General features: G+C 37.7%; 1 long non-coding RNA gene across 1 annotated transcript; it reads left to right on the top strand.

Moving 5' to 3' along the window:
- The first annotated feature begins 56 nt into the window (after positions 1-56).
- On the top strand, positions 57-19902 carry LOC306819763. The gene is made up of 4 exons (XR_013778606.1): positions 57-124; positions 764-821; positions 900-1434; positions 19201-19902. It is a non-coding gene; the product is annotated as an uncharacterized lncRNA (long non-coding RNA).
- The last annotated feature ends 7787 nt before the right edge of the window (positions 19903-27689 follow it).

Here is a 27689-nt window from a genome sequence, read left to right as displayed (position 1 = left end):
AAAAGTTTAACAGAATCAGGCTGCAAGAAATGTGATTTAAGTCAGGAAGCGAACATGGAAGATGGTTAATTATTTGTTTGTTTAAATTCGTGGTATGAACTCAGAATATGGATAACGAATTCATGTTTGTGTTGACTTTAGGTCTCATGGAAAAGTTGTGTCTGCTTCTTCGGTAACCTTAGCAAAAATGTAGGGGGAAAAAGTTTGTATGCCTATCATGTAGATTTTTTTTTTTTTCAAACAAACTGTTATTAGCTTACAATTTTATTTGTTTTCGATTATGGCTATAACATGAGCCCCGCAATATCTGGTTAAAATGGGCAAAGGCAAGTTTTTACAACATGCCATAAAATGTCTTTTCACTCAAAATAGTTGACAGATATTTTGGTGGATATTCTTCACCTCATAGCTGTTTCAGGTCAGACGAAAATAAAATAAAAATGTTGATAAAAGGAAACCTGGCAGCAAAAATATGTAACAGAAAAAAGAGAAGCTGCTGAATTAAAATAAAGTTTGAATTTGCCCTCCTAAAAAATATCCATAAAGTGGCTCTTAATCAAAAATATGAAAGTTAATTTTCAAAAGATAATTTATTATAAAATTAAACTTAAAAAATAAAACCTATACCTTAAGAAATACTTTTAGGACATTTAAAATGTAAAAATGTAGCCTAAATAGTAGGCTAATTGTGAAATCGTAAGTAAAATAGGAAAATAGCTACTGAAGAATTAAATGAATAAAGATTGATTGTATTCATCTGCAGGAGATCTGCAGAGAAATGTAAACCAGGGCCTTTGAAGAAGAAAACAAGCCAAAACATGGTAATAAAAGCAAAAATGGCAATGAAATGAATATCAGTCTGTTGGAATGTATTTGTTGTGTCTTTTTTCTGTCCACAGAAATTTGCTGTGGCTGCCAGCAACAAAGCCAGCAATTGATCACAAGTATCAAGATATCAAATGGTCACAGTCATTGTTGTTGTGAGGGTGTCTGCCTCTAATCCCAAATTTCAGGAGAATTTTCTTAATGCTAAGCCTGCAAATCCAGGGATCAGGCCGCCTTAAGAGCTGTGTGTGTGTGTGTGTGTGTGTGTGTGTGTGTGTGGGGGGGGGGGGGGGGGGGGGGGGGTGAGAGGCTTCCTTCTCCTCTGTCGGGAGTTATTAAAAGCATGATGCATAAAATCTCAGGTTGTCAGGAGCATGAAGGGGGCTCTGGTCAGTCTGCTGCACACTTGATAAAAAACAACATAGAACCGAGCCTGCAGACAGAAAGCAGGGCAGCAAAGCCTTTTAAATCAGCTGAGTTTTTGGATACAGGCTGGAGGGAAAGTACAGCTCAGCAGGTGAAGAGAAAAAGAGAGCAGGAGAAACTAAACACACTTCTGTTGTCTGATCTGGATACATCAGGAGATTTGGCTCTTCTTTAGACCTTCAGGTAAGAAAAACTCAAACCTACCTCCTTGCTATTATGACGTCTTGCGGTTGAAAACATTTGTCTTTGTAAAAGTGAAAGTTGTCACACATGGTGAAGAATAAGTTGACGTTGTGGCTGAGGTTCAGTTTTCAGTTTCTTCCAGCAGGTAGTGTTATGATAATCCTCAGAAAAATGTTACTTGAAACACCTTTGATTATCTAAAAAAGTAAAGAGCTTGAAGTAAAGTAAATGTTAAGGAAGAAAATAAAGCTGAACAAAATGTTAAATGTTCTTAAAAAAGCAAAAATAAATGTGTGTGTAAGGCCTCACTCTCTCCACAGCTTTTAAAGTGCTTAACATATGAAATGATGAATGGTTGTTGTTTCCGGCTCAAGTATTGTTGCTGTGTGTCAGTATGACATTAGAGATGACAGGATGATGACGTAAATATAGAAATAAAGCTGCCTTATGTAACATCTCCATTACTATAAAGAAGTCATCTAAAAAAAGTAAGAAAACATAATGTTTTTCACATATCTCTATAATCTCTAGATTCAGTATTAAAATAGAACAACACAAGGGACTAAAGCTTGTGGGGAATCTGAGTTATTTCCTTTTAAATAACTCTAAGCAATGAAATAAATATGTGAAGAGAAAAAAAATCTGTATGGTCAAAAAACTTATATAAAAGATACAAATGCTGCATTAAACATTCAACACATTTGATTTGTGAGTTACTCAACATACTTTTTTTTTATTATCAATACACACAGCACAGCCTGGTTTGAATATGCAGATTGTCTAAATGATTTTATGGCTGATTCTTGACACAAAACTAATAAAAAATACACAGAAACAGTTTGTTCAGGGTTTTTGTTAAGTGTAAAAGATATTTTGTATGACTTTGTTTTTATGTAGAAAAGCAGAAGCTGAATGTATTGTTGCCAACAGCATGTGTGAAAGGTATTTTCAAAATAAGAGTGAATCTACCATGTTGAAAAATGTCCTAATTGACATGTGAAGCTACTGTCTGTTACTTTTTCAGTACATCTGAATATGAATATTGCCTCATTATTTTTTCACCTAAAGTCAGAGACATTTAGGATGATTAAAAACATTGTTCATCTTGTGAAAATCCCAGACATGTGTTTGTTTTCAAAAAAACAATATCCACTCATTAGATATTAGCAACAGATTTATAATGTAAATTTGCCAGAATGGGCAAGTTTCATAATAATTTTACACTGGAAGGTTGACAACATTAAAAGAAAACGTAGTTAAAGTGTTTATTTAAAAAAAAAAACCTGAACACACAAATACAAACGCTGAAGCACAAAAAAAGGAAACACACTGAGCCTTTTCCTCTTCTGTTGCAGTATAACTGACCGCACATCCAAACTGTATCACAATCTAAACAAAACAAGAGCAAAACAGTTCAAAAGAATCAATAATAGAAAAAGCATGCTTCAAAAGGAAAGAAGAAGAGCTTCATTCTGAGCAGCAAACATACTACATATCGAACACACAGACAGTATGCACTGTGTGCCAGCAGTATAAATACTTAAACTCATGTTTTGAAGCAGCTGCAGACCTGCATGAAGAAAGTTCTCACAGGCTGACAGAGAAGTCTCTTTCTTTCTCCTTTACTCTGCACAGTGCCGACATTTCACCCACGCTACACTCTTCCTCCGATACAAGTGTACGTGATGATGAAATCATTTAAAGAAGACAGATAACAGCAGCTCACTCACCTGACAACTGCAACAAACACACAACATACACACCCCTGTAGCGTCACTGGTGGCTGAAAATTCACCCAGTGAGTCAAAAGAGAGAGTGTGAAGAGAGGAGGAACATGATATAAAAGTAATAAAAGACAGAAAGCAAGAGAAGGTCGGACCATAAAACTATGAAGATTTTCAGCAGGATGGTTTTATTTAGCTGATGATTTGCAATTTCTTTAAAAAGAAAAAAGGACGTTTAGATTTTGTCAAAACTGCATCTGTATTTTTATCTTTCATGCACTCCAGATTCAAACCACTAATCCTGACTATCTAAAACTTGAAAGTTGGATTAAAACACAGTTTTTTATTTTAATGTTAACATGTGGTTTGGATAGAAGTTTGAGTGTAACACCAACAATAAATCTGTAGTTATAAAGTTTACCTCTCTAGCATATGGTGTGAACAATCAGCTCTTTATCAGAGAAATTATAATCTACTACTATTTCAAAGCTGAGATGCATCAAAATCAACAGCAGCAAAGTTATACAGTTTAGGTTGTTGTGTCTTTTTTTTAAATGTAAAAAATATTGTTTATTAATTGAGATATAAACCTAAAACATTAGGATTTGATACAAGTCTAAAATAGCTGCATCACTTAAATTGGTTTGATTTTTTCTGTAGATGGATTTAAAGATTAGCAAGCAGTAAGAAAAGCTGTTATTGGAGAATGATCTGTCTGTCTTTTCACAGTGTTGTTTTGAGAAACTGATCAGCTGTAACAGTCGCCCTGACTGACGACACCTAAGGAGCTTCAGCAGAGACAGGAAATGAGAAACAACTTGTCATTCAGTGTCAAGTACAGTACACATAGCAGAGTCTTGACACAGAGCAGTATGTAGCTGTCAATCACAGCCTGAAGCCCCGCCCCCCTAATTAAGAAGGCAAACAATGAAGGAAAGAGAGAAGGGAGAAATCAGACACCAAACCAACTGACCTCATCCAATACCCATCAGCCCTGAAACAGAGGTGTGTGCGTGTTCATGTGTGTGTGTGTGTGGGGGGGGGGGGTAACTTCCAATCCTTTTAGGATTATGCCCCCCCCCTTCCCCCTCCTCCCCTCTTCTCTGGCTCTGCTTCTCGCTCTTTCACTCTGCTGCCCCTCGGGCAATCACGTTAAAACTTGCACGGCCAGTGCTCATTCAGATTTCTCTAACAATGCGAGCAACGGTAACCATGTGAGTGCTGGCAGGGCACGCAGGAATGTGCACATTCTGGCCCCCCAACACCCCCTACGCTGACAGAAAAAAAAAAGAAAATATTGAATACGATATAGCATTTCCCAGATGTCTCACAGCAAAATGGAAGTTAATAAAAAAGACAATTAGCAAAGAAGTCCTCTGGTTACAGAACCTTCAACTGATTTCAACCACATCATGGTCGATCTATGAAACATTAATTGCCGCCACCTGTCCCTCACTCCCAACAGCACCACTACCCTCGTCAACACCCTGGTTACTCCCCGCATTGCCTAATGCAACTCCCTTCTCTTTGGTCTCCCTCTTAAGTCCAACCATAGACTTCAACAGCTTCAGAACTTTGCAGCTCACGTCATCTCCAGAACCCCTTCTGTTAATCACATGACTCCTGTCCTTCAGCAACGGCAAAATTCTGCTCCTTACCTTAAAGGCCAGCTATAACCCCGCTCCGCTGTACCTCTCTGAACTCCTGCACATCAAGACACCGACCCACGCTCTCAGGTTTTTTTCTTCCCTTTAACTCTCTGCACCACCTGTCCACCATGGGGCCCAGAGCTTTCAGCCACTTGTCCTGCACCTCTAGAACTCCCTCCCATCACACATTAGGCATACTATATATCTCAAATAAACCTTTTGAAACCGACGTATTCAATCTGAGCATTCCCTTTCGTTGTCATAAATCTACTATACATCCTGTAAATGTGTCTTTTTAATGCTCATTTTATTAATGTTGTTGTTACTTTGTTGTTTTTATCTCTGCTTTGTAAGGTGACCTTGAGTGTTTTGAAATGCGTCTTAAAATAAATAAAATGTATAAGCTATGTCAAATTTGTCCTGTGAAAGTCTTAAAAATACCCTCAGGTTTGCATGAGCGTACACACCATTTGAACTGACCTCTATACAGTAAAACAAAATAGGACTTTCAAGGTTGTTTTGCGCATGTTTCAGCCCCTGCAAACAAAACTTGTCTTTGTCTGAACTCAGGTGTGTCAGACTGAGGACTGGAAAGGGGACCAATTAGAATCAAAATCAGTTTTATTGAACAGGTATGTTTGACACGAGGAATTTAACTTCGGAAGACTGTGCTCTCAAACATAGACATTAAATATTAACAATTAACTAAAAATATAAACAAGTAATTAGAGGCTAATATTAAAGATTAAAAATTAAAATGAGCCGTTGTAATACGGGATACAAAGATAGAGGGTATCCCATTACCCTTTACTTTTTGTACAGGGCACAGAATTGGGTGCTACATGACTATTTGAACCTGTCTGTTGAAACAGGATTGGCCGAAAACATTCTGTAGCTTTAGTCACTCTAACCTGAACCTCCACTGTTTCTGCCTTGAATTCATGTGATTATAACCCAATTTTCCCTTACAGTACATCTACAGATGCATTTGAAGGGATTGGGAGAGGTAAAAACATTTGCTTCATCTTAAGAGTATGGATGCCTATTTGGGACACTGCAATCTCTGAACCCATCTGCTTTTGTCTGGCAATAGTATATCCTCTCGGATCACACTTTTTGGGGTACCTGGTGTAGAATGTATTGGCCAAGGACTTCAAGCCAATAATTCTTTTGTAGCTTGTGAGGGTTGAATCTAGTGTTGACAAACAATGTGCAGCAAACAGTGGATTGTTATCTTGCATGCAGATGACATTAATTAAACCTAAATTACCACAGGGTGAGCGCTATGTTCTACACACAGTGTTTTAGAAAGTGGACAATTTGACTCACACATACAGGAATTATAACATTTCCAAAGCCTGGTGTATGTTATGTTCAACATTATTATTATTATGACTATACTGATCAAGAGAGCAAATGTTTACCCAGCAGCAGATGTAGTGGAATAGCTTTCTCTGCTTCAGCGTACACTTTGAATCACTTTGAGTTAAGTCTTAAACTTCCTGAATGTGAACACCTTCCAAACAGATCCTGATTCTGTTCGGAGGAGCAGAGAGAAGAAATGAGCGATCCCTTCTGCCCCTGTGTGTATAGGACGGAGGGGTATTTCCATCGTTTCTTATCTCCACGTCCAGTCAACACAAGGCTCTGAGAGAGTTTGCTCCATCATCAGAGCCGTCTATTTGATAGGATTCTGGCACTGCAGCTAATCAATCTGCTGCACGGAGCTGCCAGAAGACCTGTGACAAAGCTCAAAGAGCCCCACAAATGGCCCGGTCCCGGGGATAAGCCCCTGCACAGGATTACATATTGATTTTGAACGTCTAAAAAAGCTTATCATATAAAACCACCGCACACTACAAAAGTAGCCGAGTCTATGCATGAATCTGTCTTTCAGAGAGCAGCATCAGCTTTCAAATATAGAGACCCCGTGCATGAACCAAAACAGGAATAAATGGTGAAGGAATCGATGTCAGGATGAGGTGTGGTGGCACATTGTTAACTCAGGAATCACAAGTCGACCTTGTTTCTTTGTGGAGGGGGGAAGGGTTTGGATGCATGTTGGCTTCTTGGTATTGTGTTGATTTGTTTATCTTTCTCATAGATTTCGTTTTCATGGAAATATTTAATTTATTTTTAAATGACTTCTTTCCCTCACAATTGTTTTCTGAGTTGTTTAGATTTCTTTGCCACATTGGATGGGGCTATCTAGGAAGGGGGATGCAGATTTTAGACTGTTCTAGTTTAACAAAAACAGACAAAACAATGAAAATGTTTTTGTTTTAAGCAAGGTCTATGGTTTGTTGGTATAAGATTTTGCAATGTTTGTCGTCAAACTACTGTATGAAAAAGTTGGCAGTCATCTTTTTTGGTCAATTAAAAGTTTGCCAGTCAAATCTTGTTTGACTCACTTTCTGTCTTTTGATCAGCAAAAAAAAAATAAGAAAAAATCAACAGTTCTCAGTTTTTTGTGCCTAGAAAAGTCAGCCTCAAGTTTTTCATTAGGTGTTTGCTTGTCCTTTGGACATTGTTCTGGGCCCAGTGCTTTTATCTTTTTATCTCTGTTACTCTCAGTGAACAAGAAGAGATATTGAAAGTGCTGAACAAGAACAGTGTGAAAAAGGTTGTACCAGTTCTATTTGTTTCCCCTTTTTCAGCACAAACAGACTATCAATAACTGTTATTATGAGAAGTTTCATACTCAAATACAGGAGCAGATTGTATGCAGGCTGTCTGCTGTACTTATCTTTTTCGGTGAAATCTTTTGAACAGATCAGATGTCAGTAAACTAGACGAGACATAAAGGCCGGTCCTGGGTTGGCCCTATTTTTATTAATGTTGATGGAATGTATCCAAGGCTTGATGGTGTGCTTCATTTGATCTTGGAAGTCTGCGTTGCCAGTCTGATTCGTCATCAGGAATGTCCCCAGAAGTACGAACTCATCCTTGGAAACTTGGAGGAACTGCAAGCAAAAATCCAACATGGCTGCTTATACTTTACTGTGCATCAACAGTAAAGTATAAGCTGTAGCCTAGTTTATTGGCACATTGGTCTCGTTTTAGTGTACTTGAATCAATCTCACCAGAATTGTCAGAGTCATTTCAGCAGAATGAAATGAATGAAATAGCCCATGTGTAGACCAATGCAATCCATCAGCTGTCATCACAATACAGTGAAAGCTAAATTATTGTCTTCGAACGGATATCTACATCTGTGTACAGCTAACAACCCGCTCCTAAGTATTTTCTGTTTATCTCTACTCATTTGTAGCTTCACTAGTCGCAAGTTGAACATGAACGTAAATGACAATCCCGTAACCTTGCACACTCAGCTGTCAGGTAACCTTTTCTCTGGAGAAGTTTGAGGACATGTTTGAGCCACTAAAACACAAATTCACACACACACACACACACACACACACACACACACACACACACACACACACACACACACACACACACACTTCATCATAAAACAAACAGTGGAGGAAACAAAAGCTGCTTGTCCTTGATTCAAGAGGCAGTGCTTCTCTCCATCAATAACCCACACGTAATAATCAGGAGATTAGCTGATATCAGGTGTGCAGATGACTGAAGGCTGAAAACAACATGATGAGAGGAGGGAAGGAGGACGGCACACAGTCCCCTAAGCAAAGAACACACCCTCGTCCTCTCCCTCCAAACATAAAACTAATTAGAATTGATTTATTATGGATCAGGTACCTTATCAGGTGGGAGGAAGAATTACCATGCTGAGCCAAAGGGCTGCAGCAGGTCGCTGTTGAATGGTAAAATCAATCGGGGCTGACTCTGTCGCATCCCAACAAGAACACCTCAAAGAAAAAAAGATTATTCTAAAACACTGGAAAGTCTCACACACAATAGTCTTCTTTGTATAACATCAGTAAAAGACAATCAATTAGGATATGATATATACCCCAGATATTTAAAAAAAAGTTATAGCTCAGGACACTTTACATGAGTAATCCACAGACTTCGTTGTATTATTTACAGACACAGAACATTAAAAAGAGGTTTTTGTTTTTTTTAAGTTGGGTTGTATTTAATACTTGTTCAGAGTATGTGTATTAGCAAATGGAGATTTTGGTCAGCTTAGTCCATTTTTTGAGAAACTGGTCGGAGTGTGAGCATATGATGAAGCCATTTCTACAAGACCTAAAAACTAAAAACCATTGAAGATGAAAGTGCACACTATATTTATGTATTTTTTTTAAGTGCTTTACTTTGCTGTCAGAGAGCTGCTTTGTTTAAGTTGTAGTCCATGTAGCGTGGAGAGCAAAGGAGCTTTAATGAAATTGCCATATTGTAATTTATTTGCTTATAAAAAATCTCCTTAAAGAGATATGCAGCTAATAATTTAATCTTGAGCACCAGTTCAACTCAAATTCTATGTGTGCCTCTTATTGGACTTTCAACAACCACATGCACATAAGAAAGCCTGGCTAAGATATCTGTTTATACAGAGTGGCTACAACCAATGCCAAAGACAATGGCCATTGTTCATACAACGCTGTTAGATGTTAATGAATAGATCATCAACTTTGCTGTAAGTTTAATTTTTATGATTTGAATCCAAATTTGTCTGAAATCATTTGAAAAAACAGTGCATGCAGCACCTGATGCTTCCCTCTCAGAAAATCTACACAGATCTTCTTCTTCGTCTTCTTCTTCTTCACTCTCTTGTTTTCTGGCAGCTGGCATCAGTTCAACAGCTCGCCGAAGCCTCTCCAGCTCTGGCTCCTTTTCTCTCCCTGGGCAACTTCAGAAACTTCATCAATATGTTAATGACTTAATCTTTAAACACTTAAAGAAACCATTAATAAACATTGATTTGAACACTTGCCACTAGTGACTCACATTAATCCAGTGCAAATAGCTGATACACAAACTGCAGCAGTGGGCAATTTGTGGAGGATTACTGATAGAAAATGAACGAAGGAGACATTGATCATGCTTTCAGTGTCTGGAACGAAACAAGGCTGATTCAGGTTGCTGAGGATGAATCAACCTCTCATCTGTTCTTCAAGTCAACAAGCTTTAAGAAGGCAAACTACTCCCTGCAATAGAACTTATAGGGCCTGATTTGACAAGATCTCAATTAAAGAGTACTAAATTGCGTGTTCACTCCAAAAGATTGCATGTTTGGTTTGTGGCCGTTTTGCGGGGGATCTACTTTTGCGTGAATGATAACAGGTGCAAACCTTGTGGGGGTGGTAGTACTTCAGTCAGGCTTTTGTGTGTTCTACTGGTTTACGTCACAGAGAGTTTGGACGGAAAGCAGGACGACTGCAAGCGCAAAATTGGCTTATCAGAAAACCAATGCATTAAAAAGGGCCTCTCTTTTCTTCTCTTCATTTTTTGAATAATAAAGTGTATAAAGTGTCATACATCGCACAGGAGTTACGAGCTGTGGCACCACTCGGATCATTGCGCACCAGACAGCCGGTCAGCACTGTGTCTGATCGGACATGAGTGGCTTTGCAAAAGGAACGCTCTGAAGAGACATACAACCAGAGAAAAAGTAAATGCCGAGTTTAAATGGCAAAAAGAGGGAAATAGCAAGACATAAATGTCAATGCTGAATTTCTTTAGAATGCAGAGGCTGTGAATGTTCAGTTATATTAAATTAATCATGGTATTTCTCTTGCTTACTATTATTGAAGCAAAAAAACTAAGTAACTTAAAACATGTTATATATCTCTTATTGAATATCTAGAATCTAGTGCCAGACTTTAAAAAACGTATCTTCTCTGCGATGGTTCAGATGATATGGAGCAGGTAGGCATCAGCAAAAGCTGCCTAACATTTAACATTTTTCAATACTATTTAAATGACATTATTATGTATAAATGCAGTCTGAAGATGGACTGAAATAGTAAGGACATGCAGTTTATTATGTCTGGTTCTACTGTCTATAGATATAAAGACATTGAAGTTCAGATGTACTGTGTAGCACAAATACATATATAGGCATTGCTCAAATTATGCAAAACTCAACAAATTTAAAAAGCTGAGTCGCATTCCAAAGCAAGGATGAACGCAAAGCAAGGGGTAGTTTGCAGTGTAGGTACAAGCAATAAAAAATACCCACTAAGTCCTGCAGTGAGTGAGTGTCTGGAGGCGATGAGCCCAAGAGTTGGGGCAAAGTTTAAATGTTGTGTTTATGAGCTGCAACAGATATTGTCACTGACTCTACCTTCAAATATAAATAAGAATCTGAATGAGGAGAGAACACTTACCCAATTAGCCTTTATTGCACATTGAGGATAATAGTATTAAGAAACCAAGACTGAAAAAAAAGAAATGAAAAAAAAAAACCAAATAGGTAGCAGCTACCAAGCTAGCAAGAACACCCTCCAAATCCACTGCCAAAGACTCCCATTTGATGTATGTAGTAAGCAGTGGTCAATCTACCAAAATCCCTGAACAGCTCACCTCTTAGAGAGATACTAACACTTTAAACGGGGTAACTCATGATAGGATCCCTCTGTCTTCTGCATCTTTTATCCAGCTGTCAAATTCTTCTTTGGCCAACTGACATTCTGTTCACTTTACCCCCATATATGTAATATATGCTTGTGATGGGAATAATAGTTATTATTTATTTAGTGAGCCAGATCATTCGACTCAGCTCACCAAGAAGAGTCGGCTCTTTTGACCCTTCATTAGACCACTTATTCATTTTAAAATTCAGCCAGATGTTGCACTATTATGACTTGTATGTGTACACATGTATTGCTTCAATTATTCAATAAATCCAATGTACTGAGGAATTGAAAAGTTAAAAATTACAATTTCTAATATCAACAAATTGCTGTAGCCAATCACTTTCTTTGCATTTACAGATCCTTGTAACTCTGAAACCACTTAATGACAGTCAGGAATAAGCACACTAGCTGACTTTTTTTTCTTTCAACTGAACTGCTGGACGCACAGGTTTCATGCGTAGCCGGCTCCAAATTGTTAACTAGAAGGAGTCTCTTTGAATCGGCTTGTTTGCGACCGTCACATCACCAATCAATTCCATTATGAAGAGTTATGAGTTAAAGGGATTTTTCAACCGTTGAAAAATGAATCTGTATTAATATTTGGTCAAATTTTGATCCAACCTTGGGTGTCTTTTTGGCTCATTTCGATGAAAGACAACATCTCCCAGAATGCACAGCACCACAGGCCACTCCTGCTGAAGAAGAGAATTTTATGGCGCATTGTTCATGGTGTTGGACACATCTGAAAAATGAGTTTCCAAGTTATAAAATACACATGAAACACCTGATCGAGTCGGTTTTGTGAAAGCATGCAATGCACATCAACTTTTTGCTCAAGTATCACTTTTGACAGTAACTGTCGAACTGATTTCTCTGATCTTCATCGTAACATCCACTTTTTTTGTGCTGTTATTACAACACTGAAGTCGGAAGTCATGAACATACTGAAGTCGGAAGAACCACTTCCTTGGAAAACCTGGATCACCGAGCAGCACCTGAATCCAACATTATTTACAGACATTTATAACACATACAGTTTTTTTCTTCAACTGATTCTGAGATTTCTTCCAGAAGGAAATGGCATCTTGGAAATTCCTTGCAGAAAACAGACTCTATGTCTGTGTCCATGGGCAAACAGTGACAACAAAGACACCACCAGCCTCGAGTCGGGGCCGGAACATCCGATTCGAGCACTAAACCTTCAAAATTCTCTTCATCCATATCAGTTTATAGTTAAAACATACTTATTTTCAGCTTTCTCCATATAGCCTGTTAGCATAGCTTCCAAAAAATGGTGGACATTAAGTTTTGATTCTGTGAATGAGGTCATATCCACTAATCTGTAAAAGGTCTGTAGCTTCAGTGGTCAAAAATATGAGGAACTAACGATGTAGTTTCACCCCAGCTAAGCAAAACAGCCTCCGATGATGCAAAATGATGATTTATCCCTTTAATGAGAAATGTTAACAGAGAAATTTCAACAAAAAAAAAAATTGAAAAATCCTTCTTCTTTTGATTCAATAACTGAATCACAAGAAGATACCATAGATATTTTGTCCCACCTCCAATAAAAAAACTCATTTAATTTAATCAATATGAATATGTGTTAAATAGCTCTTCATATAAAGCCTTTAGCTTTAAGGCTTACTAAAACTGAAGTCTAGGGATAGGTGTGATTAAAGTCCAAGGATGAGCAAATTAAGAGACAGCAAACATTAAGAAAAAAGATTCAAGAAGTGAAGATTCAAGAAAGGATATCTTGGATTGAGGGAAACTCTTCAATGTTTGCAGGATCTTTTTCCTGAGCTTTCAAGTCGTCTTCAATAAATTACTCACAGTACATGAAAAAGCATCTCCTCTGTTAACTGCAAGTTTGATGATTTATAATATGGATTATAGAGTTATTATTTTATTTTTACCTGTTATTTCAAGTAAATTTGTGGTCCAGCTAAGACTTTGAAAGATGCAACTGTGCTGGTTACATATTTTCAAAGAAATAAAGAATGAAACAAAGACAATAATTTGGAACAAAATAAAAGATTTAGGCAACTCAGCTCTGTGAACCTGGACTACAAGAAACATATCCAACAGCGTTGCAAAAAACAAGGCACTCATTTTTTTTCCCCTTTCCAGAGCCTTTGGATTTGTTCCCCAAAGGTCTTTGTGCATGTTGGAGTGAACAAAGCCTCCATAACCAAATAAGATTAAGATCACAATCTGAGGCAGTGCAACATTAAAAAGATAAGGCTAATGAGAGTGCCCTGCTCTCCTGTTACCTCTCATCGTGTGCTGATTAAAAAACTAGAGGTTTTCTAATGAAATATACTTTCACACTCCATGTTTGATGTATATATCCAAAATGAAAGATTTCAAATGATCTTGGACACTCTTTACATAATTTACTGGGGTTTTTTTGCTTTTAGTTAAAAATAGCTCAACAATTGTAAAGAATTTGTACACATATTAAATAAGTCAACATCCGGATGTCCTCAAAGGGTTTTATTTCCCACTGCAAATAAATATGTCAGGGATAACACCATCCATACAAAGCTAAATCTCCCAAAAGCCCGACAGACATGGATTTAAAGCCCTTGTTGTGTTTTAGTAGTACATTTTTTCCTGTTTGCTTTAGATAACAAATCTTTGGTTGACCCCGAGGGTTACGGGAGCATTACAAATTAATCCTAGTTTTAATAAGTCTGTCTTAAGCCTGGGATCTTTACCCAAAAAGAAAGAAAGAAAAGGGGGGAGGGAAAGAAGAAAGGGATCAGAGAGGAAAAGAAATATATTAAACCCTGTGATCACAGGCAGCTTTTCTTGTTTGTTATCCCTCCGTTTTACCTTTAATCCAATACTTGCTAATCCAATTTGTCTTTCAGGCTCCAGCCCTAACTTCTCCTTGTCTTCAATACGCCTTCAGAGTTGGTGACCACAGCAGAACTATAAATTCTGGGATGTATTTTTAACCAGAAGTTAAGGATATTGGTGCATGTTTTTCTGCCTGTGAAGTATAAGAAATAAGAGGTTGTTAAGACAAGTTGTAGCTCCGGCCTGAATATGCATGAAGAGCCATAATCAGATCTTGGGCAGTCACCCGCTGAAGGGGAATATTGGGGGACACAAAGGGATTGATTTAATTATTTGGAGTGGCCTGTGCTCTGGAGCCGCCTTGTTAGGAGCGAGTGAAAAGGCGGCCAGTATCCTTGTGCTATTTTTTGTGAGGAGGGGGGTAAAGGAGAGCCGACAGAGGGGGGTGCAGTTGCAGATGGTGGGTGGGTGGGGGGGGTTTGGAGGTAGGCTAGCTTCTTAAGTCACCAAAACTAATCCTGAGAATAAAGCTCTCCTGATTGAAAGGACCTGCATTGATTGCAAAAAAAAAGGACATTCTCTTTTTAACTTTAATCTGGCCAACATTCATCCCGTTCAATCACTTTTATCTGCATCACAAACTGTGGCAATCGAAAATCGTGCAATCTTTCTTTTATCAAAAAACATAAGACGGTTAATTTATTGCCCTGTCATTGATGTTTTTTGGCCTCAGGATCAGTTTAAACTCGTCTGACACTTTAGACTGAACAAGAATCCTTGGATTTCTGAGGCTTGGCTTTACTTGAGCTAAAATATTTATCTTATCAGTTCATTTAGTCTCATGAGAATGTCTTTGAAGGAAGAAAAAATGAACCTGTTATGTATTTCCACTTATTCCCTTTAAGTAAGTGTCAGGTTGATGCCTTGTTCAGAGGAAAAATGGTAAAGAGGTTAATTTATTGAGGAACAAGGAGGGTTTTCAGATTCAATAAAAGGGCATTGAGCATTGAACATTTTTGCATAATGTTTGGTTGCAGGCACAAGAGAGGAATGCATCTTTCATTTTAAATCACTTACACAGTTAATACAACACGCTGAATTAATTACAGACACACATATTTTCTTTATTCAAGCACCATTATCAGCTGCTTATCATGTTGCTGCTGCTCATCTTTGGCATTTGACTTTGTCCGAACACGATGACACATTCAAGGGCCTTTAGAGGAAAACAAAGCACTTGAGATATATTTAAGGGGGCGTCGATGTGAGACTCCAAAGCAGAGCTCACCTGATAGATCCCTGAGAGGTGTTTTCATCAAAAGAGCCCCTCTTACACCACATCGACGCAGACAATAAGCTGGGCAGAGTGGATTCTAGTGCTTTGTGCTCAACAGGCAGCGGTGACAACGAAGCCCTTAATCATCTCATGACAAAAGCCAAAAGGCATCATCCTATTAAGCTGTGTGCTTCGCTGCTAATATGAGCTACTGCCCAGGAACCTTTCATAGGGCGCTGCGCTATTAAAGTGCTTCTGAACCAGTCAGCAGGAACCCGGGCCCATTCGCCTTTCATCTAGGAGCCTGTTGTTTGGCCGCTATAGTGGAGGCCGGCTCAAGATGTTAGTGATCTCATTACAGCGGTTGTGAGAAACAGCTTCCAAATTTGAGCATCTCCTTTTCCTTTTCTCTTCCTTTCTTTTTGATTGTCCCTCCCTCAAAGGTTGTGCCCTTGTGTGGCCATAAATGATTATTACTTTGAGTTCACAAAAAATGCCATTTCCCTGAAAATTTTGCTCATCTACGCCCCCTGTTTGAGTCTTTTTCTTATCTTCTCTTTTTTCAGGAAGATGTGCTGAATGGGTAGCCAGGTTGAAAAGCGAAGAGGCCCCCAGGCATTACAAAAAACGTTCAGATTTCTCATTTAGTTGTCTTTATGCTGCAAGCACCATGTGGTCCTTGAAGGTGTTGAAAACATGAGAAGCACCAGAGGGATCAGAGCAATCTCATTAGCATTTGCTCAGAATTGGAGTGGCCCGGCTGTATGGTGAGGCAGAGTCCTCTGGCGGTTCCGAGACGGCCACCTCAGCCACTGCAACCTCCGCCTCTTTGTGCCTTTGTGTTCTTTCAAGTTTTTTTTGTTGTGTCGGGCTGCTTTCCTTGGCAGGATGTTGCCAAGAGGATCATGGGAAAAGACAATATCATCGCTGTGCGGTTCTTAGACAGAAGCTGGAAAACCTCTGGTCAAAATTGTGAACTTGCAGAAACTTGATGAAGTCGTGTTATAATTTATTGTAAATAAATAAGAAACACCAAAACAAGAACTGAGCTTGGTGAGGACAAAAATGGTGTAAAAAAAACCCTGAACATTAAAAGCCAAAACAAGGTTTTGGATTTGGGCTTGAATCAGGATTGTAACTAAATTCAAATCTCTTCCTTTCGTTTGCAGGTGATATTCATTATAGATGCAGTGTCACAGAGTAGAAAGTAGCTGGTTCTTTAGCCTGATGCTAATGGATGATTGGTAGAATAGAGTTAAAATGTTCACAAGTTTAAATAAAGGGCCAACTCAGAATTTTCAAAAAGCAAGAAGTAAAATGAGCAAAGAATGCAATCAATGGCTAAAACAGGAATTCAGGAGGCCTGTCGAGTTAGCTCCTTAAAAGTTACAAAGTTAGGTGTGCAGTTCACATGGGCAAATCTTGGCTCAATAAAGGAAGTTCAAATTTGAGATTACTTATTACTTAAATAAGGTTAGGTACCAGTCTGTGTGGGGATTAATCATGATTCCTGAATGGCAGCTAGGAAAGCCAGCTGTCACTGAGGTCCTAGTTGTATTATTTTCTAGCCATGAACAAACTAAATGCTAACCTAGCTAACATTAACTTCCAATGACAAGAGATCTTGCGTAAAGGATTTCACAGACTGCTTGGATCATAAAAGTAGCTTTATGGTTTCTTAAGCATTGTATTTTTGTTTTCAAGTAAACATTTGAATTCTTCCAAAACATTGTAATCACTTTAACTTTTGATGACCAGGGAACCTTACAGTTCATTGCAAAGTGTTGGTAATCCAATAAATAGCTTCCTAGTCTGTTAAGTATTCTGTATTTTATGAAAAGAACTTTTGCGTTTACAATTTTCCAATACTGTACCTTTAACTTCATTGATTTTTAAATGGCTACACACAACCATGCTAACATAGCTAACTTGAATCTGAAATTATTAGACACCTTGCTTACAGTTCAGCACAGAGTGTTGTGCTTCCAAATAGTAGCTTTATAGTATCTTGCTCTGTAATACGCATTTTGTCAAATCAACATTTTTATTTCTTTTATTTCTCCAGTTAAACTTGAAATGAACAGACTGTAAAAAGAATGGATGGGACAAGGTCCCTGTTAGAGTGAAGCTTTTGTTTTTAGAGCTCCCTGACTGGCTGCAGTATAGGTCATAAACTCCACCTCCTCAGTAATAACAGATGGGATGTGGGTCAAACTGTAAAGTTAAAATACTTGTCACATAAATATCTCTTAATTGATTAGTAACATTAGTAACTGGCATTAAATGTTGAACACTCAAGTGTTGAAGTGTCAATTGCCCTAAAATAACAAGAATTATTTTTTCTACAGCTTAAAACAAGGAGAGAAAAGGTTCAAATCAATGAATACTTTATTTTATTAATAACACATTGGCTGAATGGGTCAATAGTAAGCGAGGAGGTTCCTGGTTTGAATCCCTGTGTGACAGGGGTCTCTTTTAGGAGTTTGTATGTTCTCTCCGGCTTCCTTCCACAGTCCAAAGTTGTTCACCGTGACGACAAAGTAAGGGAGCCCATCAGGTGGAATGGCAGGGGTACAGCCGACTATAAATTACAATGAGATACACAACATCTCCAAATTGGTAGACTGAGGTCATGAACCACAGAAAAGTTCCATACAAACAGAAACCTTAATGAAACAGATTCATTTACCAACTCCACAGTAGGAATGCAGAGAAACACACATTCTCTCTCACACATAATTATTTTTTCCATCAATATTTATGGAAATGTACATAGACTTCAAGAAGCTAGTTATAACAATGTGATTTTTGTATGATGTGCATTTTTTACCACTACTTTCGACCTTTCTATCATATAACATTTTTGCCAGCATTTTAAGATCTGTATGATCTGTACACAGCTTGTGTTCCAAACTTAACTTAAAAATGGTTTGTTTAAATAGTTTTTGCCAAAGATAAACAGTTTATTAACCCACAGAATTAAAGAAAACATGATCAAATTCAATAATTAACATAAAAAGCATGATTTTCTTCATTTTTATATTGAGTACGTTTAGATATTTGACTTGAAATATATCGTGGTTTTGTACTAACCTCTATGATCTCTGAACAAGCAGATGAATTTCCAACGGGAAAGATACTATTGTTCTTGGCGTAGCTGTGTAAGTCATCAGAGCAGTACGCTAAGTGGGCGGGGTGTGTTACCAGGGTTCCTCCCACCTGACCCCGCTGCACAGACTGGCTCCAAATGACGTCAAAATTGCAAGATGGAAGCACCCCATGGCTGTATATTTTGGCTTCAAGAACATTGAGTGGGAACAGTTCTAGCGCTCCCACTATAACAGACTTTCTTAACCTCCTCAGTACTGATTTTTGTTGCATTGTATCAAATTAACGCATTTCAATGACTTGTGTACCCAATGGCATAATAAGATTGTAGTTGTTGTTGCTGCACAGGCTTTAAGATAACAAATATCACTATGACTTGCAATGACAGCTAACTGGTTGCAGACTTCTCCACCTGCTGCAAGCTTCTTTTTAGTACTCCAATTGTGCAATTTATGAAACAAACCTTTGTTAAAATTTAACTTGTCACTTAAAGTATGACTTCAGTACACAAAATTAAATCCTTTGTAGCTATATGATATAAATAAATAAAAAACCCTGTTAACATTAAGATATATTCAGATTTAGTTTTAAAATACATTAGCTTTCTGCATTTTAATTTGCAACAAGGCATATTCTGGTTTTGATTCAACTCTAGGACCTGATAATATATAAAAAAAAAATTATTCCTCTAGGGAAAGGCTGCCTAAGCACAGTATGCCTGTTTTCAGCTCCACACTAGTGCAGTAGATCACCCCCTTTGACCGATCCAGAAGAACTACAACCTCCAAGGTCACCTCAACAGGAGCTTCATCAGCCCCAGTCCTCCACCTCTTCATCCAAGATGGTTCTAAGATATTTCCAGATATTCCAGGTTTACAATTCCCCAAAGTAATGATTTCAAAATGTTTTGCAAACAATTCAAACGTGATAACACTTTCTCAGATTTTTGTTATGGATACAAGACTGAATGGGCCATCCAGGATTAACTAATGTAGTGAAATGTGTAACGGATATGGATGTAGGTGGAAGGAATTATCTGCTAAATCCCAGCAGTTACCCTCGCTATCATGGACAGTGACCCTAAATAATGTCAACAGCTCATTTCCACTAGAGATATTGTGTGTGTGTGTGTGTGTGTGTGTGTGTGTGTGTGTGTGTGTGTGTGTGTGTGTGTGTGTGTGTGTGTGTGTGTGTGTAAGCTGCTGATGGTGCAGCTCAGAAGCAGGTTGATGCACTTGATAGAAGGCCATCTCTGCTCTTCTTGCTGGTTTCTGTCAGATAGAAACAGCAGCTTGAGGTTTAATAGGAGGGTCAGGAAGACGCTGACTCATGGATATCCCCTTTTAATTTGATCTCCGCATTAAATGTGTCACCATTTAAAATATAAAATTGTAATTCATATATTACATTAAATCTAACCACTCCACTGAGAACATTTCATTGTGTGCTGATTTTAAAAATCTTTTAAGATGATGGAAATTTGACTTGTGTGACTTTGCCATCATGGTATTTTTTTTTCTTGCAGTAGGGATGCCAAATATACTTAAGTGTTTTTTTTGTGATGCTATTATGGGGATGATGGGAATGCTGAGGTTTACACTAATAATGTAATTCATGCCCCTTATAGAAAGAAATGCAAAAGCTAAACATTTGAGCCTAGCTGTTTATCCATTTGAACAAAGGTTCCCAAACGTCTAATATCATCCCACAATAATGTACCATTTCATTATGCACTTAACCTTCTTTTTAGGAGGTGTTTTGACATCCAACTGTATCTCATAAAGTAGGTGTGTCGGGCAACAAACAACTATTACTTGAGAAGAAAACTTCCTGCAAACTAAATGCTAAGTATGGCCATTTTATTCAAAAAATCGCAACGTCTCACACCCTCTGAACCTTACTTAAGTGTGTAATGCTAATGCATTTACCCAAAATATATAATCAAGGAAGAATCATCTTATTTTCTCCAATAACAATCATGATAATATATTATCAGTAAGACAATGCATTCTTTTTTAGATTGAATTAGCCTCTGCCACTGTTGCCTCAGGATTATCAGAGGACTCCATGTGGATTTTGGACCTTGTTGTAAATTCAACATTCTGCCGAAATTAATGTGAATCATTATATCCATGTTGGACTTCATGTAAAACCCAACATACATTCCTATTCACAATGTTAAAAACATATAACAGTCAACAGCTTTTTAAAATAGCAATTAACAATGTATCAACAGTTTACAGGAATGAAATCAGCTCATGTTAACTAAAATATTCATCAAATTATTTTTCAGGAAGTAAGGACAATCATTACAACATTCCAGCTTCCCCAAAGAGAGAGAGTGTGTTTGAAAATGTCTTGTCTTTTATCATTAAAAACTTAATTTACCCATCACCTTAGACTTTGCAGAAAATCTTTTTCTGACATTTTATTGATCAAATCTTTCATAATTGTCTCGTTATTGATTCAAATTGTGATTGTACTTGAATTCTGTCCTGTGAAGCATCCCTTTATTAAATGTGCGGATTTAATTTGTCTTAACTTCTTTAAATTTGCCAACTGAATGTTGTGTTGTTCAGATCAAGATCATGTTTTCTCAGGTGTCAGATTGTCTGTTTGTTTACCTGTTGAATATTGATGTAATTTTCTTTTCTCCAAACAATTAGAGTCAATCAGTGAATCGTCCAATCAGTAACTTTTGCTAGAACACTTAATTGTGGCTCCTCAGCAGAGCCCAGATTAGAGTCAGAGGCATCAGAGTGAGCAGAGGACAGAGAGTGAGCAAATCCAAAACACTTCAAAATTTGTCATTAGCGAGGCGCTACATTCTTTTATTACCAAGTTTATCGGAGCAACCAGCCATAAGGCAAAGGTTCATGCACCCCTGAGCACAAAGACTCAAGTTGTTTTACATTTACAGAATCATTTAACTTCTTTAATTATTCTTTAAATTACAATTGCAAATAAAGGGGCTGCCCGCCGTGGTTATGCATGGCCTGCAAAAAGAGCAACATTTTTAATGATTACTTTTCACATGGAACCAAACTAATCTCCCATGGACAAGAAATGAATGAAAGAGGGCAGATTTTCTTTGCCATTTTGCTTTAATGGAGGGAGCATCCGTCATCAGGCACAGTGGCTGTTCTGGACCAGATGTTGCAGAACTTACCAACAATTGGGCTGAAAATAGAAAAGGAGCGGGGGTGGGGAGGTTGGAATAAATTAATTGCTAATTTCTGGGTCTTTGATGGAATTAGGCTCACTTCTTTCCCCCGATGTGCTGTGTGAATGTTCATGCGTTAAACGTTTTTTCTCTCGCCTCCCCCTCTCTCCTCTGAGCTCTCCTGACAGTTAAGGGCCACCCAGAGGAGAGCGAGTGATGCAAAACCAAGGAATAATCCCTCTGTTTATCTCGGCTCTGGGACTCGGCCCCAACCTCTGCCTCTATTATCCCCAGGATTTAAGGCAAACTTTCATTTGTTGGCCTGCCTGCGTTCACTATCCCGGCTGCTGAGCTCAGGACGTCCCCTCCCCAAGCCTATGTGGCACCATTTGCATAGAGCAACAATGCGTGTTGCCGGGGCAGTAGCCAGTCAGTGGTGGGACAGTCTGCTGAGAAGCTCCGTTTGCTCAGGCAGCACATGGCTTTAGAAGAATGTGGCCTTCAGGGGTGAGGGAGCAGCACCTGCGTGGTGCGGCGACCGGGCCTCCCCACGCCACCGAAAAACAGCAGATGTACCGCAATCTGGACACTTACCCCTTTTTTCCTCTTTCACACAAATGAGCAAGCAGGGAGGAAACACTCAGCCAAAGAAAAATCACAGATGAGTTTTCAGAGAGGCGTAGAGTCACTGAGGTCAGAGCCCACCTGCTGAACTGGTTTACCTGCTGCTAACCAGCAGCTTAGTGCTCAAATTCAGGCTTGGACACAAAAAAGAGATCCTGCCTTCTGAAATCAGGCCAATATTCTCACAACAAAGGTTTCAGCGACTGCAGCCAACATGTTTTATTGACAATTTAGCGTATGAAGTGAAAGGACTTGAAGCTTCATAAGAAAAACAATGAACAACTTTGACTGGTTGACAGTTATCAAGAATACAGGCAGAGAAAACTCATTAGGATGAACAGAAATATAAAGCAAATATATAAAATATAAATCATGTATGGGACATATATGAACTCTAATTGACCAGGAGACAATGATTTACAAAATAAGTACAAAAATAAAAACTGGCTGAAAAGATGCTAAGCTATTGAAACTCTCTTAATCCACCTACAATGAAGACATTTTAAGGCTGGCTTACAGTACTTCAAAAACTCTCTTAGTGAGCTTGTTCTTAAAGATGAACTCACATAGAACCGTCAAACCAGACACACAGGGTGTTTGAATCAGGAAAGACTGAATCACTTTCCATGTTCCAATCAGCTCTACAACTATTCATTACAATGATATTCCAAGTTAAAATGTAGATTAACGGAACTTTTATACACTCCTCTTGAAACATGATAATTAATATGTATGTTGTTCGTTTTTCTATTTTTATTATTCATGTGTAACTTTGCAAATGGAGCTGCTAATGTAAGAAAGATCTGCATCTGTGTGTGTGTGTGTGTGTGTGTGTGTGTGTGTGTGTGTGTGTGTGTGTGTGTGGTATGCTATACATTGATCATTCATAGATAATTTAAAATGTCAACTAGATGTTTAATGGGATGCTAGAAGTTTTTGCTCAAGTTTCTTACAAAATGTAACATTTTCAAAGACAAAGCTACAACACAGTTTTCTTACAGAGTTTTAAGCTTCAGCAATAAGAATTGATGCTATACAAATAAAGAGTGATTGATTCACAAGCTCATCACTCCATATTTTGACAACTTGTTTGATAGAGCACATACATGTCAACCATATGTTCCTCTAGTGCTCGGGCACAAGGACTGCAGTGCTTTAGGATGAGTGTCTACACAGCAGCAGAAACACACACACACACACACACACACACACACACACACACACACACACACACACACACACACACACACACACACACACACACACACACACACACACACACACACACACACACACACACACACACACATACACACATTGTAACGCCACTGCCTGCAGGGAGCTGAAAGCCTCTTCAGCTAACAGGTAAATAAGACCACCCACCCAACCCCACATCCACAACAAGAGGCCTTATCTCCAGCCGCTTGAGACACTGCTTCCCTCCTCAATGCACACAAACACACCCTCAGATGGAGATAAGGAGTGGGAAAGATTGAGAAATAATGACAAACCTGTGCTTTAACCTCACATAAACCACCTGAACTGACCCTAAAAAAACTTTGATTAAATGTTTACAAAGTATTTCATTTTTTGCACATTTATTATGTGTGTAATGCGTAACATGCAATGGGTAGTGTTTAATATAAGTTGTTTGTGGTAGAGTGGAGTGAGGGGGATTGTAATGAGAAGGAGCAGTGAGTCGTGGTGTTTGAGGAGCTGATAGCACACAGAGCTCATATTGTCCTTGTGTCTGTTGACAGTCGGCTCCTCTCTGCACAATTGGCTCCTCCTCCCCCATTAGCAGCGGCTCTGTTTGGCTCCCCGGGGCATGTGTTAGAACAAATTTGAGGAGTGTCATAATGCACGCATTTCATCAGGGCCAACAGGGTTACACTCACATTAGTGTAATGAATCAATCTGCTCGCTAATGGATCTGCTAACTGCACCAGGAAACGCAGATGCATTCCTGCAGGGAGGAAGAATGGAAGCTCAATAAGACTAAGAAAACTTAAATAATATACTGTATACACCGTGTATATATATATATATATATATATATATTTAAATAAGCTTTAGGTTCAAAAAATAGACACAACATTTTGACAAAAGGTCATCCTCACAAATCTAGAACATTATTGAAATCCTCTTACGCAATGTGTATCAGCTGCAGTGCTGGGGAGAAGATTTACAGCACGTGTATAATCATTTGTTTTATTAATTTGCACTGTCCCCTAAATGAACTGAATTTAATTGAAATTGAATTATCGAAAATGTATTAAAGGTTTCCCAAAAAAGTCACGAGGGAAATTTTTAAATATAGCTGAAAAAAAATAACAAAAATAATATGCATTACATTAGCATTGAAAATAAATGTGAGATACATTTTCATGGAGAAGATAAACAAAATTAGTAAAAGAAATTATGTATTTTATAATAAAGGTCTTAAAATGTAAAGAGTAATAAGTCAGCGCACTTAAACACCATGTATTTTGAATAACATCAGTTTAACAAGCTTCCTCATATAAGTGGAAATGTACACAATGGAACCAACATTTGGCTTACTAATGTACATTTATGTTTGGAAACACAACATTGAGGAATGGTCAAATCCCAATATATATCAGAGTATAGAAACCAGCCCCTACCGATGTAATTGATACATTGCTACATATGTATATGATCTTGCATGTTGGACCTTTATTCTTTTAATTCATTACTTAACCAGAGTGTTCACGATTGTAAGTAAAACTTTTGCCCTTCATCTGGGGTTCTGTGATCTCAATAGATGCAATGTTGGTATCTTCAGATATTGTTATTATGATTACTTTCATGTTTAACCTGCCATTTGTTGGTTAAGATAGTTTTATTGTTGGTTGTATCATAATGTTTGAGTTCCTTCTGTCTGCTTTTATATTTCAAGATGTCATTTTGTGAAGTAAAATGTTTTTTATGTGTTGAAGAGTTGCTGTTACCTCAGTAGTGACCACTGGAGATCTAAATAAAAAAAATCAATTAAATACAAATTTTACAGAAAAGTTGAAAAATTAAACAGACAAAATATTGCTCCTCGTCAAAAAATATAGAAATCATAAACAAATAAGTTAAAAGCAAAAATCTAAAGGAGAAAATTAAAAGCACAATATATACTTTAGGGTAGGACAAAAAAAGTTAAATTGTTCTATTGTCTTGCAGCTTTGTGGGTTATTTCAATTGTTTGTTTCCGTCTGTTTTGTAATAATGAATTCGAACATCAAAAACTATTTAATCAAATCTATTATAGTGCAGTCCAAAAATAAATAAGAATTAAGATAGTAAAAACCGATAGTTTTCTAAAGTCTAGACTTGCATTATAGTTGTGAGAATCATGAGCTAACTTTGGCAGTTATCTGGTAATCAACTTTAATCAAAAATGATGTATTAAATTGAATTGAAAGTTTGATTTAAACAAAGGAAGCATTATACAATAATGACACTCCTATTTAACTTCAAACAAAAATAAAATACAAATTAATATGAAAACGGTGTCATTGAAAATAAGCAAAAAGCTTTTCTGATAGGGGATTTTTTGTCGCGATTCACTAAAAACCTTGAACTGTTCTTGTTGCATGCAGCGCTCACTTTGTCAGATGTATGACTGTTGTTGGCATGTGGATGTTTTGCATCAGAGGCGTTAAAGACAAAAGGAAATAAGAATCTTTGAGTAAAGTGACGGCTCTCTTTGCACCTGAATGGAGGCAGATAATTGGAGGAGATTTAGTCTGTGTTAATTAACTGATATGAGCATCTGAATGGAGGGAGAGAGCCGCTGATAACCACCTGCTGATCTGTCAACCTGGAAAAACACGACAATAATCACAGGTGATCATTTTATATGAACAATCCGTTTACAGAAGAGTCTTATCAGGAAGGAGCTCAGATATTTGTTAACAGACAAATCGTTTATGTGATCGTTGTATATTAAGCTACATGGTGAAGAGCAGGGATAAAAAACAAATGAAAATTAAGGGACACAGTCTACCAAATTTAAATTCGTTGTGTTTTTAACCATACCTGGCCAACAAAGCTGATTCTGATTCTTCTGATTCTGAGAAAGGAAGCATATAGGGATGGACTGAATCTAGTGGTAAAAGGACAAACAGAAAAAGAAAAGAGACAAAGGAAGGAGGGAATGAAAAAAGATATACAACATTTAAAAATTTAGGTAGAAAGATATTGAGCAATGTGAGAATGAAGTCAAGAAAGGAAGGGGGAAGTTAGGAAGGTGAGAGTAAATTGAGGAAGGAAGACGTAAAGGACAACAGAATGAAAGGAAGGAATAAGAGAAGGGAGGAAATTAAAAGAGGAAGACAAGGAAGCAAGACAGAAAGAAAGATAAAGAACCTCTTATTAAGTTGAAGTTGACTCTTTCTGTGGCCCCATGAGTCCATGACTGATCAATCAACACTTTACTGTCCTCACCTCTGATCACTGTTAATAGGTTCATCAATACAAGAGGACTGGTACAACAGCTGATCAATACACACACACACACACACACACACACACACACACACACACACACACACACACTCTATCCATACTCAGCTGTTAAACAGGGAATTTCCTTAACCAGGATACAGAGAGAGGCATTCATAACAAGTTAGGACACATTAGGACAGTTTCATATACATGTAATTGGACATGTTCACCGTATCAACCAAAGAGCAGACGAGAACATACTGAGAGCAGAAAAAGCTATGAAGCTGCTTCATTGGAGCACTATGATTATATATATAGATATATAAACAATTATTTTAACACGTCCTCTAAAACATACCACCATGTTGGTAATTTAGTCTACTAACTTACTGTAGGTTTAGATAGAGATGTGGGTTATGTTAGTGATGTTATTTTTTTTTATTATGGCAAAAATAAATGTACAATTTGCTTTTGGTTTTTACTCAGGGCTCAACCTTCTGTCTACAGGGAGAAAGTTCTGTGTCCTCCTCACCAAACGACATTTTATCTCTCCAAATATTACATTATCTGACATTTTTATCTCATCATTGTCAAAGAGTTCACCACTTATAAAAATAAAAGTATAATAATCTGTATGGCTTTATATTTTAAGCTTAATTGCTGCCATTGTAATGTATTATTCCCAAATAGTTATCCTGAATCACCAACACACATCTATTTTAAAATAATAGTTTTTAATTAAACATTAAAAGAAGCTATCAATCATTAAAAACAGGAAAATGGATCCTGACATCAAATTGGAAGAAGAGAGACTCATTTGTGTCCATGACATCTAAATATATCCAAATTCATTTATCCAAAAAATAAACAAAATACCCCATAGCTCTATATAGCCGACCAGCCAATAATACCACCTGCCCCCCAAAATCTGCTGAC

The sequence above is a fragment of the Symphodus melops genome (assembly GCF_947650265.1).
Source record: "Symphodus melops genome assembly, chromosome: 2".
Lineage (NCBI taxonomy): Eukaryota > Metazoa > Chordata > Actinopteri > Labriformes > Labridae > Symphodus > Symphodus melops.
Note: the sequence above shows the minus strand (reverse complement) of the source record. Positions and strands in the feature narration are given on the sequence as shown.